This window comes from Alligator sinensis, unplaced genomic scaffold, assembly GCF_000455745.1.
Source record: "Alligator sinensis unplaced genomic scaffold, ASM45574v1 scaffold1130_1, whole genome shotgun sequence".
NCBI lineage: Eukaryota > Metazoa > Chordata > Crocodylia > Alligatoridae > Alligator > Alligator sinensis.
The window spans coordinates 265,546-280,707 of record NW_005842358.1 but is presented as its reverse complement, the minus strand read 5'-3'; the positions used below and the strand labels follow the sequence as shown (position 1 = coordinate 280,707).

General features: G+C 41.2%; 1 protein-coding gene across 2 annotated transcripts in view; it reads left to right on the top strand.

The window, feature by feature from the left end:
* Window positions 1–15,162, top strand: part of ZNF385B (zinc finger protein 385B) — a 262,176-nt gene that overhangs the window by 6,451 nt on the left and 240,563 nt on the right. The window lies entirely within an intron of this gene.

Here is a 15,162-nt window from a genome sequence, read left to right as displayed (position 1 = left end):
TTTCCCTAGTAGGAGCATCCCCTTTGCTGCTGTGCCCAAGCCTAAAGAAAACAATGGTGTCTCAAAGAAGTTAGAGCATAAGAGTGTGTGTGTTGTTGGAAATCAGAGTGCTTTCAGGTCTGAATCTTTTTTCTGTAAGTGGGAACAAGACATGGGGCAGGTTTTACTGATACAAAATTATAGGAAAAATAGGTCTGGAAGGGACCTCAAAAGGTCATTTGGTCCAGGGGTTCACAGCCTTTCAGAAGTGGCAAGCTTTGGACCAAATTAATAAAATCTGGTCCAAAGGTGGGTTGCTGCTACTACCCATTTCTCCCATTGCCAACATCCCCTGCTGCTGAATTGCCACTGCTGTCTTGGCTTTACAGTCCTGATACAGGTGGGCCAGATCTGGCTCATGGGCTGCTTACCCCTGATCTAGTCCATCCCTGTCTAACCCATTCCAGACAAGTGTTTGCCTGGAATGAAGAGAAAAACACTTATCAATCTTATCAAGAAATTGATAATGGCAGTAGGTAGAGGTGACAATAGTTCTGTGTTTTGAAACACCAGGGGAAGTAATAGTGGTGGGAAGACTAAAAGATCATGCTCCATCTCTGCTCACTCAGCAACTCAGCCAACAGGGACCAGGATGCCTTAATGTGAGATGAATGGCTACAACGAGGTAGTCATGGAGAGATTAAAAAGCATGTGTTGGGAAGGAAAGAAAGCAATTTAAGGCAGAGTAAGGTGAAAAAGGTGGGATTTTGTCTTTAAGTGATCATGGGGTTAGAAAGATGGGGAAGCTAAGCAGCAGAAACAGTGAAAGGTATTGGGGAAAAAAAAGCTATCAAAAGTAACGAATAAAATGAAACATTAAACGAAAATCATGAGCTGCAAATGATAACTAAATTAGAAGTAAAAAGGAAGAAAACTGAGAAAATTCACTTGTCCTTATATACTTTCTCCCACTATATATCTTGGAAAAAGCAGGAATCCAGTCTTGAGGATATTCATTACTAATCTGCCTTGTTTTAAAGCGTCTCAGTCCAGTTAGCTACTACATAATGTTATTTATAGCAGTGTCCTTGGCATCTTTTTACACAGAATTCTGTGTGATAGCAGCATGATTATGCGCCCACAAGATGGTGCTGCAAGCTTGTAGCACCACTCTGACCTGTATTTCTGCTACATGGGAATTTTTTTTTTAAGTATTTTGCTTTTTTTTTTTTAATAGAAGAAGCCTGTTAAACATTTCATTAACAGAATAGTAGTGTCTCATACTAAATGTTATCCTCAGTTTTCTGAGTGGCCTTAAAGTGCATGTCCCCACAAGCACACACGTGCAGTGGCATGCATTTCCTGCAGGACAAATAGCGGTGCCGCTGCTATTTGTCCCTGGGCACGCCCCTGCTTGCATGCTCTGGCGCACAGGAAAGGTACCTGAGTGATGTTGGGGTCTGGCCCCAGCAGCCTTACCTGGGGTCCTGGGGGGCCTCCCGGGGCAGCAGCAGTGTTGAGCCAGCTGCTTGGAGCCTGGCTAGCAGCTAGAGCTATGCTCTGGCTGGCCAGGATCCAGTTTCTGGTGGTACATGCTGTTGCCATGTGTGCTGTGCCTCTTTTTTGGCACTGGGATCTCCTGGTGTCAAAAAAACCCACCGCACTGCAAATTAACAGTGCAGCAAATGGGTGCATGTGCATCGTGTGCAGTTGGCAGCACATCAAATGGCTTTGAGGCACTGCTCATGGGGACATGCCCATTGGCTTCATCCATTTCACATCTGGATGATTGGCTTTCTGCCAATAGTGTTGCTCCCAGAAAATGGTCATTCCTCTGGTTGTAGATTTTGTGGCAGCCTGCTGGTTGTTTCTACCTTGCTTGTGTTGTGATGTGGATATCAAACTGCCTGTTGAGTTCTAACAAGGTCCCAAACTGACAGATACCTAGAAATAGACACGTTAGTCCCATCCATGCCACAAAAGGTGTCCAAATTCTGAAAGCAGTTAGCTGTATGTACAATGTTTATCCCCTGATACTTGGAATAATTTCTGGGTGTAGACTTTGATATAGAACAAATATGTACTAAGATGCAGATCCCACAAAATGATACCTTTTTCAATCTTAATTACAGAAAGGCGTGTAGAGTGGCCTTGCTGCAAGTTTTCTGGGTTGACTTGTCTGTGTTATACAGCATGCTTCACTCGTAGTACAGGTGCATAATGCTAGCATAATATAGTTTGCCCACCAATTTCAATAGTTGTGTAGAGTGCGGTCACAAATTTGGATTGTTGTAGACTACCTACTGCAGCTTTCTGTCTGGATATACCTTGCACCTGTGCTGAGCATCCCTTCTTGTTAATGGGTGCCTCCATGGTACCTTTTAAGATATTAATGCAAGACATTTGGATTAGTGGCAATTGCAGCATATAGCTCATTGTAATGAAACGTAAGGAGTTTGTAGAACAAAAGGACCAAAACCTTTTTAATTTCATCCTGCACAGGCCATCTGTAAAAAATTAAAATTACTATAAGGAAACCCAGAAAATGTTCTTAGTGTACCAGGATAGGCATACTTTCTCACTCATCTAAATAAAAAGATTATGATTTTCCTTGGCGAATAGGGGGACTTCTTCAAGATCAGTGCAGAACATACACGAGAGAGAGGCTATGCTTTCAGTTACAACAGTGTAAATTGGCATAACTCCATTGGGTGTGAACAAGTGTTCATTTTACCTGGTTTAGGTTTAGGTAGCTTGCTTTAAGGGAGGAGCTCCCCGGTGTGACTCATGGCGCGTCATAGAAAGTGCCATGAGTTAGACTGACCCTCCCAATCCAACAGACATTCACTGGTGGACCAAGAGGGTGTGTGATCAAGTTCCCTCTTTGGAGCTAATCTGGAGAGAGAGGTTGTGTGCCTGCAGCATCTGGCCCCTAGCCCTAACCCCCTCCAAGCTCCTGTGCTCTCTCAGCATGGGAGGGGGAGAAGGCAGGGGAGGGAGGTCTGTTCTGGGGTTTCCCCAGCCATGCCAGAGTGGAGGGGGAGTGGATTGGAGCCACCCCCCTCAGGGCGAGGGGGAGAAGGGGAAGGGGCCTCCAATCCACCCACCACACCATCCAGCACTGTCTGGGGAGCCCCCCAAACCAAACTCCCATTCTGAAGATGCACAGAGCAGAGTTTGAGTACATTAGCCAAGCCCTGCTCCTGGCTGCACTGACAGACATTTATGAGGGCACTCCACTTTTGAGCACCTTCATCTGAACCCTTGTGTAATGAGGGTGCAGATTATCACCCGATTGGGCATTTTTAAGTGCTCTGTAGCCATGCACTTCTGTTGGTGGACAGGGCTAGAGTACTTTCAGTGGCTGATCATGCAGCAAACTGCCACGTCTGTCAGTGCTACTGTCATGTCCATCGGTGGCCATGAGTGACTTAGACAGCCTGAGGTTAGTAACTGGAGTTGAGGGGGTGGAGGGGAGAGTGGGGACTGGCAGGTTTGTAAGGAGCATTGTGGTGGGTGGGACTTGGGAACCCAAGCCTGGTCAGGGTTTGGGAGGTAGGAACAGCACAGCCCCAGAGTTGGGGTGAGTGCCTGGACTTTTCCTGGTGCTGTGCTGTGAATGCATGAAGGCATTCACTAGGTTGGGTTAACCTTTCATAGATTGTTAACCCTTTATCAACATAAAGTAAGTTCACCTCCTCAAGTGAACTTACTTAGATGGCATTCACTATTTTTGGGGTGATTTTAAACCCTGTGAATGCCTGCATAGGCATTTAGCGTAACACTTATATGTACCCATTGACTTCTGTGCAAGTAGTTTGGATTTAGCATTTTAAGTATGAGCAGAGTCTGATCTTAAATCAAAATTGGAATATAATATGGGCCAAGCATCTCAACTGTGCTAGATCTGTTGTCTCTGTGTCATTTAAGATCTTTCTGACACCAGTACTTTGGAGATCAGGATCTGGCCCTCACTCTTACTGGACTAGTTCCTTAAGCTTCTTTAAAAAAAATGACACCCGATCTAACTGCTGAAGGCCATCATTTATTGTTTTAGGTAGTATCCAAGGGCCTTCGTACACGCCAAAAAATTGGCCTTTAAATCTGCTTAAATGCCTTTTTGCACTGCTTTAATGGTGCTGCTTTTTGCATGCTTGGCAGCTTATTCTGCTTTAGATGACTTTGGTATGTAGCAAGATAAAATAGCTCTCAGGTGTTTTAGTTTATTATTTAACAAAGTGCAACCGTGCACAGAGCACTGGAAGCCTACATGCTCAGGGCTTGGCAGGCCCCACGCAGCTCAGGGCCTGGTGGCAACCCATGCAGGCAGGCCCATGCAGGCAGCCCATGCAGGCAGGCTTCACTGAAGGAAAAAAAAAGTGGTGAGCCTGATCATTTTTTTCCACCCCCTTCTCCCCAGAGCCTGACTGCTTGCTTGAGCTGTGCAGGGGCCTGCTGCTTTCCTCCGCAGCTGTGGCACCCCCTGGGACTGCTTGGGCTGAGTGCCGGTGGGCAGGAGCTACCTGGGGGGCCCCTGCGCAGCTCTGGGACCACTTGGCCTGCTGGCAGTTTGTTCCCTGCTGCCACAGAGGCAGGTAAGGATCAGGCCCCCACCCTTGTGTACACACCATGGGGGGTTAGTTCAGTTTAATTCTTCCTAAGTTGAAGCGGTGTTTTTAAAAACCCACTGTTTCAATTTAGGGAGAAATAAAGAGAATTAAACCCTCATGGCATGTACAAGCAGCCCAAGAGCATGGTAGGCACATGGTGAGCTTTTATGATGAGTCATCCCCACTGTTGGCAAGCTAGTTAGATAGATACATAAATGTTCGCAGGATTTGGGGTATCCCTAAACAGAGAGAGAAGGCAGCAAAAAGTAAGTCAGGAGAATGATCAAAAAGGAATACAAGAAAGGGAGCCTGAGTTAATTTTACTGCACAATTTTTTGGGATACATGCATGGTTAGTATGGCTTCTAAACATTCCTGCCTAAGTCACCTAACACCTAGGCCTTGTGGATGGTAACTCTAATTAAGCATGTTCTGTGTGGGGTCCCCAACTCAGGTGACTGATGTACTCATTGTACTTCTTCTTTGAATATGCATAAAAGATTTCCCTGGAACAAGAGAGCAAAGGGGACAGCTTGGCTCTTAAATAAAAAAGGATTAGTTCATATCTTGCTAAACTAATAATCATTAAATTAATGTAGTTATATTTGTATTAAATTATGCCTAAAGGAGCATGTTTTTTAATGCTTGGCTGTAGTATGTTTCAATTCATTTTCTTAATAAAATTAGCCTTCTTTCAAACTTGATTCTGCTCAGTGGAGGGTATCACTTTATTTCTGCTACTTGTATGTCTTCAACATGGTTTCCATCCATTCAGACATGTATTTTAAATATCTCATTGGTATTTCCTGTTTTAGTGGATGAGTAATTAGCAGCTTTGAAACCAGGAATGGCCTTTACTGTATTGTTTTGCATTTAACTAGAAAAAGTATATTATTCTATATGATTGGGCTGTATATTTACATAACAGATACCATTTAAGAATAGCTAATAATTATAAATAATATTCCTAATCCTTATCTCAAAGCTAAAACAACTACACTGAAAATACTGGTAACTTTATACTAAATATTCACAGCTTGCAAAACATTTCTATAGTTCTGTTTCATCTTGCAACTCTGCAAGGTAGCCTCTTTGCCCAGGGCCCTGATTTTTACAAATGTATGTGAGAGATCTGCAGAGGAAAGACTGTGATTCCTTTTGCATATATTGTACATTGTCCCAGTCACCATCTGTAAGTATTGAGCTGGTACAAACTTTTTTTTACAGATTATTTTCTCAAAGCGTGAGTTTCTCCATTATTGGTCAATGAAGTTTCATTTTTAGTAACTTGCAAAATACTGAAACAGAATACACTGATCCCTTGATGGGGAAGAATAAAACATCTCTCCAAGTTAGTAGGTGATGTTGGGGCAAGTATTCAGCCATATCCTCCTGTTTTGTTCTTTACTGAATGAACATGCAGCTGTTTTGGGCAAATAGATTATGTAGGTGGCTGGAGTTATCTGTGCATGAAAAATCAGTGATGTACTTTTCTCTTGTAGATGCAAGATTTGGGGAGTAAGAGATAATTGCCCTTCATATATTTATTCATTGGCTAGACATATGGTAAATAAATTCTCATTTTAATAATATCTATGTTGATAGCCTAATTCTGAATTTCTTGACCAGATATCCCCGCTGCCTTCAGTGGACACTAGTTAGCATATCCTTGTTTGGAAACAAATCCTTCTATGCTTTCTCTCACTTTTAACTTCTTATTTATATGTTTGGACAATTTGTGCAATTGCTTTAGCAGAAATTCATGTCACTCTTTTTGCTTAGCAACCTTAACCTCTTCATAATCTATTTATTCCTATTGCAACATTATGTATCTAAATCTTGTGTGAATACACACCTACTTACCCCTCCTTATCTCTGTTTTGGAGTAATTAACATATATAAAAGACAGACATATGTGAAAACAGAAAGATTTACCTTTTGGGAAGTCAGAGGAAGATTGAGTAGAGAACAAATTTTGACAAGTCATGGAAAATCTTCATTAGTAAGTGTTCAAAGTACCCTGTGTTTTGGAAATCAGAAATGCTTTGTCATATGCTGCCATTCACTTAGTAGCTAAATTATTTTTGTGAACATTTATACTGCTCTACTATATACATGGTCTTGGTCTAAATATTTTTCCCTAAGTATTTCCATTAATTTTCATGTTAAGGACATACAGAGCATCTAAGGATCATCTTAGTCAGTTATGATGATTTTTAATCATGTGTATAACTGTAAATTCATCTACTGTTTCTTTTATATGCATAGAAGATCCAAGAATATATCGTTATTATGATTTTTTCTCATAGGTTTTCCCAGCTGAAAAACCTCATCAGAATACAGGCTACAGATTCTCCTCTGTCTCATGTTCATTGTGGAAAAGGCAGAGCTATTTTTAACATTTACACAATCGAGATAGATGATTCTTCATTCTGTGTGGTTTGAAGCTAAATCTGTAGAGCCTTTTATAATCACATCCTTTTTATGGTTTGCTTGAATTTGATCACAGTAGCTGATTTCATGCATTGATAATGAAAGCTTAGGTTGCCTGTTTCTCAGCAGAAATCCACCTCAGACTTCTACTTTGACAGTGCTCTGTGTTTCAGTACGCATGAAGATATAGAACTGAAATTGCTTTGCTTTCTTTACAAATGACTCAGTGTGCTTGTCCTTCCCTAAAATGTTGCCAGCGTGTAAAGGATTTTCAATGAGCAATGCAATAAGCCAGCATCTGGGAAGGTTTGAAGCTGCATTGGTATAACAGTGTACTGTCACACAGATGATCAGGGCTGGAGCCAAGTCTCTGTAGCATCGTAGATCATATTGGTCACATATTGGAAGTTTTGTTTATCTAACTTGGTTGCTATTTAAGCTGGTTAAATAGTATTGGCATAATGTGGAGTGGACTTCCCAGTAGAGGTGAGCATGATTTTATTATTAAACTTCACCGAATAGCTGTGAGATCTAACACTAATAGATGCTTACATGTTTGGCATTATTCTATGGGTACGTCATCTGTATTTTAGTTGCTACAGTGAAAATAGCAGAAAGGATAATAAAAAGGCAAGATATATGGTGATTTTTTTCAGTATAAAAGTAACTCAGTAAATATGTGACAAGCCTCCTTTCTTTGCTTGCTGTTTGTAGAGGGCATCTTAACAGTAGATTACTTCCTATGCATTTTAAATATTTCAGAACGCATCAGTGATAATATATGATTTGTGATATGTGATTGTTGATAAAAGCTAATTATAACAGGATGATTGTATAACTCAGGTAAAAAAAGCTGCATTGCATTAGATATCAATGCATAGTTATTATGATATGAAAAATCTGAGATCCATAGTATTTTAGATTGAATTAAAGAGGTAAATAAACTGTATAGTAGAGTTGGCATCTTATATATGCCTGACGTTAATAATGTTAAAGTTATGATATGCCGTGCAAAGGACAGCTTCCAATAATTAATTTGCAATTGCAGCTTACTTTGAGAGTGGTATTAAATTACTGTCACTTCTCTCTAACTGTACTTTAATTAAATTTGACATTAAGTGTAGTAAGTATTATAGGCAGAGAGAGAGAGAGACAGAGATAGGGGGTTGAAGTTATATTAATAAATCTTTAAGCTTGAAAAAAGGCTTGTAGATCATTAAATAGAGTATGTAGCTATATAAAAAGTTTTAACCTGCAGCAGAACACAATTTATGTAACCAGAAAGTTACTCATTAAACATTACAGTACTGCTGATACGTTTAGTTTCTGTTGAGATGTCCTCTAACTGTGTTTAGTTGTGGTAGTGTTAATTTGTCTTAATAATGGAAAAGAAAATATTGAAAATTATTGATATATTCAAAATGGTATTTTGCTTGCTAAATATTTCTATGTTTAGCATGTAGAGACTGTTGAAGGAACTGGTGCAACTCATGCTTTTCCTGCTAAATATATTTATGAGGCAGCTGTTTTATAGCTTTCAGCTCCAAAGTTATAGATAAGTGTGTATTTGTTTGACAGAAGATTCGAGAATTTCCATTTACTGTCAGTACATGTAAAGCTTGGCTAAGCAGACTGCATCATGAGCACACCATTTGTATTAGCCAATCTGTCTTTGCAAGTCCCAGGGCCACTATCTTGCTAGAAGCCACTGTGTGCTTTTGAAAGCATGAAATTAGTTTTATACTGAGCACATGGTTTCTCATTTAGCTGTTCTTTTTATGGTAATGGTCAATTTATGGTTTGCTGCCAGGATTTCGGTGTTCTGTCAAAGCTGATAGTTTCTGCTAAGGTGTCTTTTGGAGATTCTCTCTCTCTGTCTCTCACACACACACACCCACCCACCCACCCCCTGACTTAGAGGTGAGACTGTCCTGATTGACCCAGCCCACTTATGGTGTTATTGCTAGTATTTTAAAGTTACCGTATGATTTATAGTCTTTCAGTTAATATACTGTAGTGTACATTAGCTTGCCAGAACAAATTCATGAAACACAAGCATAAATGTATATATTATTTTTGGTTATACTTTGTGCATAGTTTTTAATCAGTTTGCAATAAGGTACTTTCATGATGTGGGTAATCTCTTGTCCTTCTGTGCCATTCTTCTCTGTGCATTTCTTAATGCATCAGGGACACGTTTCAGAAATATGTATAAAATAGTAATGCAAAAAATACATTTTTGATAATAAATTGATATGATTTTTCCAGAATTTTGGGGGGATTGATATTGGTTAAATTTTAAGAATCAAAGCCAATTGGTTGTAAATTACTGAAAGAATTTTTCCCTTTATGTATTTTGTCCATATTGGCTAAGTATAGACAGTCAAAAAGCCTGTGGCTGAATCGATTCAATCTTCGGAGGTCTTTCCAAGCTGTGTAGATTGAACTGATAAGCAGGTGAACAGACATTCATCTTTGATTCTGGAAATGCAGCTACATGCCTGCAGTGGCCCAGGTCCAAAGCTGGCAGGTGCTAGTGCATACCTCCCTGCTTGTCTGGAGTAGACAGCATGGGCCAAGGCTAGTAAAGCATCCTGTGATCCTAGGGTACTGACACTTAACTTGAATCTGGAAGGGATCTGGGATAGAAATTCAATAACTGATTTAACCTAAATCTATTAAGCCTGATACTACATCCATCTAGGTTTATCTTAAACTGGTTCTGGCCATTTTGCAAGAGGTTTATGTGCACTGGGGTGCTGTTGTGTTACAGCTCTGAACCAGTTTCTGATCACTTCTACTGCTTTATGTGTAATTTCTGTCCCTAGCCAGTGAGTTAGTGCCATCCTGCCCTGTATTTTACCCATAACCTTGTAAGATCACGTTTTATGCATATTTAGCTCTTTTCCTTTGAAAGTGGGAGTTTTTACTGTGCTAAATTATGAACTATTCCTACAGTTATAGCTATCGTCAGCTAGACCCTAAAAACAATTATTTTTTTTTTTTATTTTTTTTTTTTGGTCACAGGCTAGTTTCCTTAGCTTTTGTTTGCCTGGTTTGCTGTTAAAATCTTTTTCAAGTTAAATGATACCCTCCATTCTATGCCTGTTCAATAAAAGTCTTCATACTTTTAAATCAACCCTGCAATAAGATAAGTTTTTGCAGTACATGTAGTTCTCTGCTGTATTGGTCTCTTAAATGGCATTTCTTGCCCTTTTGTGGTCATGGAAGATTTTACAGGCTGTGGTTGATATCCATTGTACAGGTAATCAGAATGGATCTTGAGGCGTTACCCATGTTCTGAGTCTGAGGAAGGAGGGGTGGGGGTGTTGAGGGTACATTTGATGGAGGCACAACAAAAGTGGTATACCAGCCTTAAACTCTGCCTTTCAAAAACAAAGAGAAGGTAAGGTACAGCAGCTATGGAAGCTACTACATTCTGAGACATTGGTAGCAGTCAGAACACCACTGGAATCTGTGGAAAGGATTCAGTCCATACCTGAAAGTCATGACATTTTCAGCATTTAAGCTCATTTGTTTGGGTTGGCCCTGAGAATGTGGCATAGATATACAGTTATTTTGGTTAAAAATAGGAGTTCATGCCATTTTCAGACTTCAGAATTTCAGACCCAATTATTATTCAGTAGGTGCTTAAGGATTATCAAGGAAGGAAATGTTGGTGGTGTTATTTAGAAGGTGCAGCATGTGGCTTTAATACAAGCTGGAAAAACATTTTTCTAAAGAACTCTTATAAAAGGATCTTATCAAATATTTCTGTTGCTAGAAAAACATGCTTGACAAATTACAAGCAGATTAGTTCTTTGTTTAAAAAAATTATATTGTGTAAGCTGCTTTCAATGTCACAGATCTCACATCCTCCTCTAAATGTTTTATAGCACTGTACGGGTCCTCTTCTGCAAATCCACTTGGTGGATAGTGAGAGAATCAAGTTGCAGAATATAAGGTGGTATTAGGCAAGGAAGCAGTTTTCTTGTAAGAAATTTTTCTGTTTTGAGGCAGTACTGTCTGGGGCCATTTATACGTTGGTTAGGTTAATGTTACCTTGTGGAGAGACTCTGTGCAAGCATCTTCTAAGGGAGGTAAAGCTAGCCTCTTGTTTATAGTTCCCAAGAAAAAAAGACCATGAGTTTATTTAATATGAAATGTGAGGCACTGTGGGGGTTTGTTTGTTTGTTTGTTTTTGGGGGGGGGTTGAGAAGGCAAGGTCTGAGTGCTTTGCCTTTGGGCTAGGATGTAGTGAGAACTAATGTCAGTTTCAGTTTCTTCAATAATGAGTTCCATAGTCTTGGGCCAAACCCTGACAAAACTGATCTCAAGAGCATTCGAGTTCCTGAAGCATAAAGCAGTCGTCAAATATCTTATGTTCAGTCAATCTAATATTATAAATGAGGGTTGAAATCTCAAAATTGATATGTTATGGTTTGGGAGCTGGCTGAGTGAATGGTATATAACAGTAACATGTTTGCGGCCAGAGCTAAGTTATATTACTTTTGATGAACTGCAGTTTTAGAAGTTGTGAAACTATTTGCACATTCATTTTGGTTTGGAAAAAGTGTGGGGTGGGGGGAGAATACAGCTACATTCATAAAACTGCTGAAGAAGGAAAAGGACATGATGTCATTACCTTTTTATTCAGAAGATAAGTACCTGCCCTGGGTTCAATTTCTATTGCTGATTAAGGAAATTTGAATCCACATCCCGCAGGTGTCAGGAATCTTCCCTTACTTGCAAAACTGTGGGGTGTTCAGAGTCTTCCTTAGCCCTTTCTGTTATAATTATTCTATGATAAGTAGAACAACATGAATTATGAGGAGAGGCTGAGGGAACTGGGCTCATTTAGTTTGGAGAAGAGAAGACAGAGAGGGGATTTAATAGCAGCCTTCAACTACTTGAAGCATGGTTCAAAAGAAGATGAAGCTAAACTGTTCTTAGTGGTGGCAGATGACAAAACAAGGAGCAATGGTCTCAAGCTGCATCAAGGGAAGTTTAGGTTAGATATTGAGGTGGGGATCTTACTGGAAGGTTAATAAAGCACTGGAACAGGTTTCCAGAGAGGTGGTGGAATCTCCATCCTTGGAAGTTTTTAAGACCTGGCTAGACAGAGCTTTGGCTGGGATGATCTAGCTGGGGATAGTTCTGCTTTGAGCAGGGGTTTGGACTAGATGACCTCCTGACATCCCTTCCAACCCTAATTTTCTATGGTTCTAACTACATTTTCATTGAATGAGAGACTGAGAGAAAGAGACTATTTAAACTCTTAGTTTAAAAAATGTTACAAATAAAAGGTAAAAAGTATGTAGCCCTCCAAGGGGCTGAGCATGAAAGATGAATCATTAACCACTCCATCATAAAACCAGAGATTGAATCCCTGTCTCTCTCAGTACCTTTCTTGAGATTATACATTTAGGTTTAGCTGTCTGTCTTCTGTCCGAATGTCTGCTCAGTGGCCAAGCATGACACAAAGTGGGTCCACATTTTGTTACAACCTGAAGCGTTCAAATTCAAATGTGACGTATATCCAGACTAAGAAGCAGAAGAGTTGGAGGGCATCATTGGAGCCAGCTTCTGCAAGCTGGTTCCTGTGGCAATTCGGATTTGCCATTTTAGGCTGGTGATCCAGGCTGACTTGGATAGGCTTAAAAAGTGAGCAGATACAAACCTGATGACATTCAATACTGACAAATGCAAGGTAATCTACCTGGGGGGGAAAAATACTCACAGCATGCTTATAGGCTTGGCAGTGCTACGCTCACTAGCACCATGGCCGAAAGAAACTTGGGGGTTGTGATTGACCACAAGATGAACATGAGCCATCAATGCAATGTCACAGCTAGTAAAGCAAATCAAACTCTGGCTTGCATCCATAGATGCTTGTCAAGTAAATCTCAGGATGTCATCTTCCAGCTGTACTCGGCCTTGTTGAGGCCATAGCTGGAGTACTGCATCCAATTCTGGGCTCCACAATTCAAGAAGGACATGGGGAAGCTTGAGAGAGTCCAGGGGAGAGCCACGTGTATTGAAAGGACAAGAGAAATAGGCCTTATGATGAGAGGCTGAGAGCCATGGGACTATTTAGCCTGGAAAAGCAGAGGCTCAGGGGGGACCTGGTGGCAGCCTATAAGTACATCAGGATCTGAGGGAATGTCTGTTCACCAGAGTGCCCCAGGGGACGAGAAGGTCCAATGGTCACAAACTCCTCCAAGACTGTTTTAGACTGGACATAAGGAAAAACTTTTTTACTGTCCAAGTCCCCAAGGTCTGCAATAGACTCCTCTAGAGGTGGTGCAAGCACCTACCCTGGACTCTTTTAAGAAACGTTTGGATGCTTATCTTGCTGGGATCCTATGACCCCAGCTGACTTCCTGCCCTTGGGGCAGGGGGCTGGACTCGATGAGGTCTGTTCCAGCCCTAATGTCTATGAAATCTTGGCCTGGCCCAGCAGAAAATTGGGTCCCCTTAGCTGCTTAGTACAGGATGGAGAAGATATACATAGTCTCAGAGAAGTCCAAGGCCAACACGTCAAACAGGACGTTGACAGCAACATGAGCAGCCACAGTAGGGGGCAGTCCAGGAAAGCATGGGAGAGCATCTCCTCAATTGATTTCTCTCAGAAAGGGCAAGTGCCAGCACTGCTGCGTCTGAGTGGCTGGCAAAAGTGCCCATGACCAGGTCATCCTGTAGAAGCCACTGCTGAATGCTGCCAGTTCTCTTGGTGATGAGCAGTTTGTACAGGGTGTGCCAGGCTTGGTACCCTTGCTTTGATATTGCTGCCATTAGGTGCCACCTCCAAGTTGTGTCAGGATAGGTGGCAAGGACACAGGTATGATGTACTTTGAGTACAGTGCCTTCCCAGACAGGATCTCAAAGCAGATCCCACCACTGTTCCCATTGGGCATGGGGAAAGACAGCAGGGTGAGAGAGTAGTGGTTAGACCTAGAAGGTGCAGGACATCTGATATTCACTTTAATTTTCTATCTTTTCTTGCCAAGTGCCTGAAAATAAAAAATAAAAAACGTCAGATGGAGTATATTTGGTATGATCCGTACTTTTCAGTATTATATCAGTTATATATGTATATAATTGCTTTGTACTGAACTGAAGCAATGATCCACAGCAGAGTGAACGGCTGCATTCTGTACTGGTTTTGGTTTTCTGAAGTCTGATGCATTCAGTTATGTTTAGGGAAACCATATATCCCGGTTTGGCCATGGCAGGTGTGGAGTTCTTAGGCTATCCCAACATCCTGGCCAGTTCGTGAAAATGAAAACAAAAGTCCCAGACTGGTGTTACTCCACCCGCACTGCTCAGCCTGGCTTCTCCTGAGCAGCAGCTGGAGCTTGAGGGGTAAGCTGGGCTGGGTACTGCTCTTCCTGCCTGGGGTGGTGATCAGCTGAGGGGGGATGGGGCATTTCCCCAGATTTCCTTAAAAATAATATGGTCACCCTAGTTGTATTCCAATTCTGAAACAGAGATTGAAAGTCTTAACAATATGTATTTACATAGAATCAGATCATCACTAGTAAGAATGGGTTTTAGTCTTCTAGCCAGTTGGTGATGATGGCAGATTGTTAGATGGTACGCTGAATTCTGCTAAGGAAATACTTGCATCAATAAAAAAAAAAATCCAGAATTTCTATAAATGGTGTGACTCTTTGGACATGTATCCTCAGTCTGCTGATAGAACACTGCATGTAATGTCTACCGACAGACATAACTTCTGTCTCGCTAGGCTATATCCTATCTGTGGTGATCTTATTCAGGAACAGGATTAATTGGGCGTCAGCATTTTTTTGTGTTATGGACTTCAATTAAATGTACTTCATTTTACAAACGTAAGAAAATGCAAACAAAAATGCAGAGGTAGAAAACTATATGCTGACGGACAGAGGGGGCAAGGCTGAACTCCTCAACGAGTTCTTTGCCTCAGTGTTCCTAGGCGAGGGGCACGACAAGTCTCTCACTAGGGTTGTAGAGAGGGAGCAGCAAGGCGGCAGACTTCCATGCGTAGACCCTGAGATGGTGCAGAGTCACTTGGAAGAACTGGATGCCTTTAAGTCAGCAGGCCCGGATGAGCTCCATCCGAGGGTGCTGAAGGCACTGGCCGACATCATTGCAGAGCC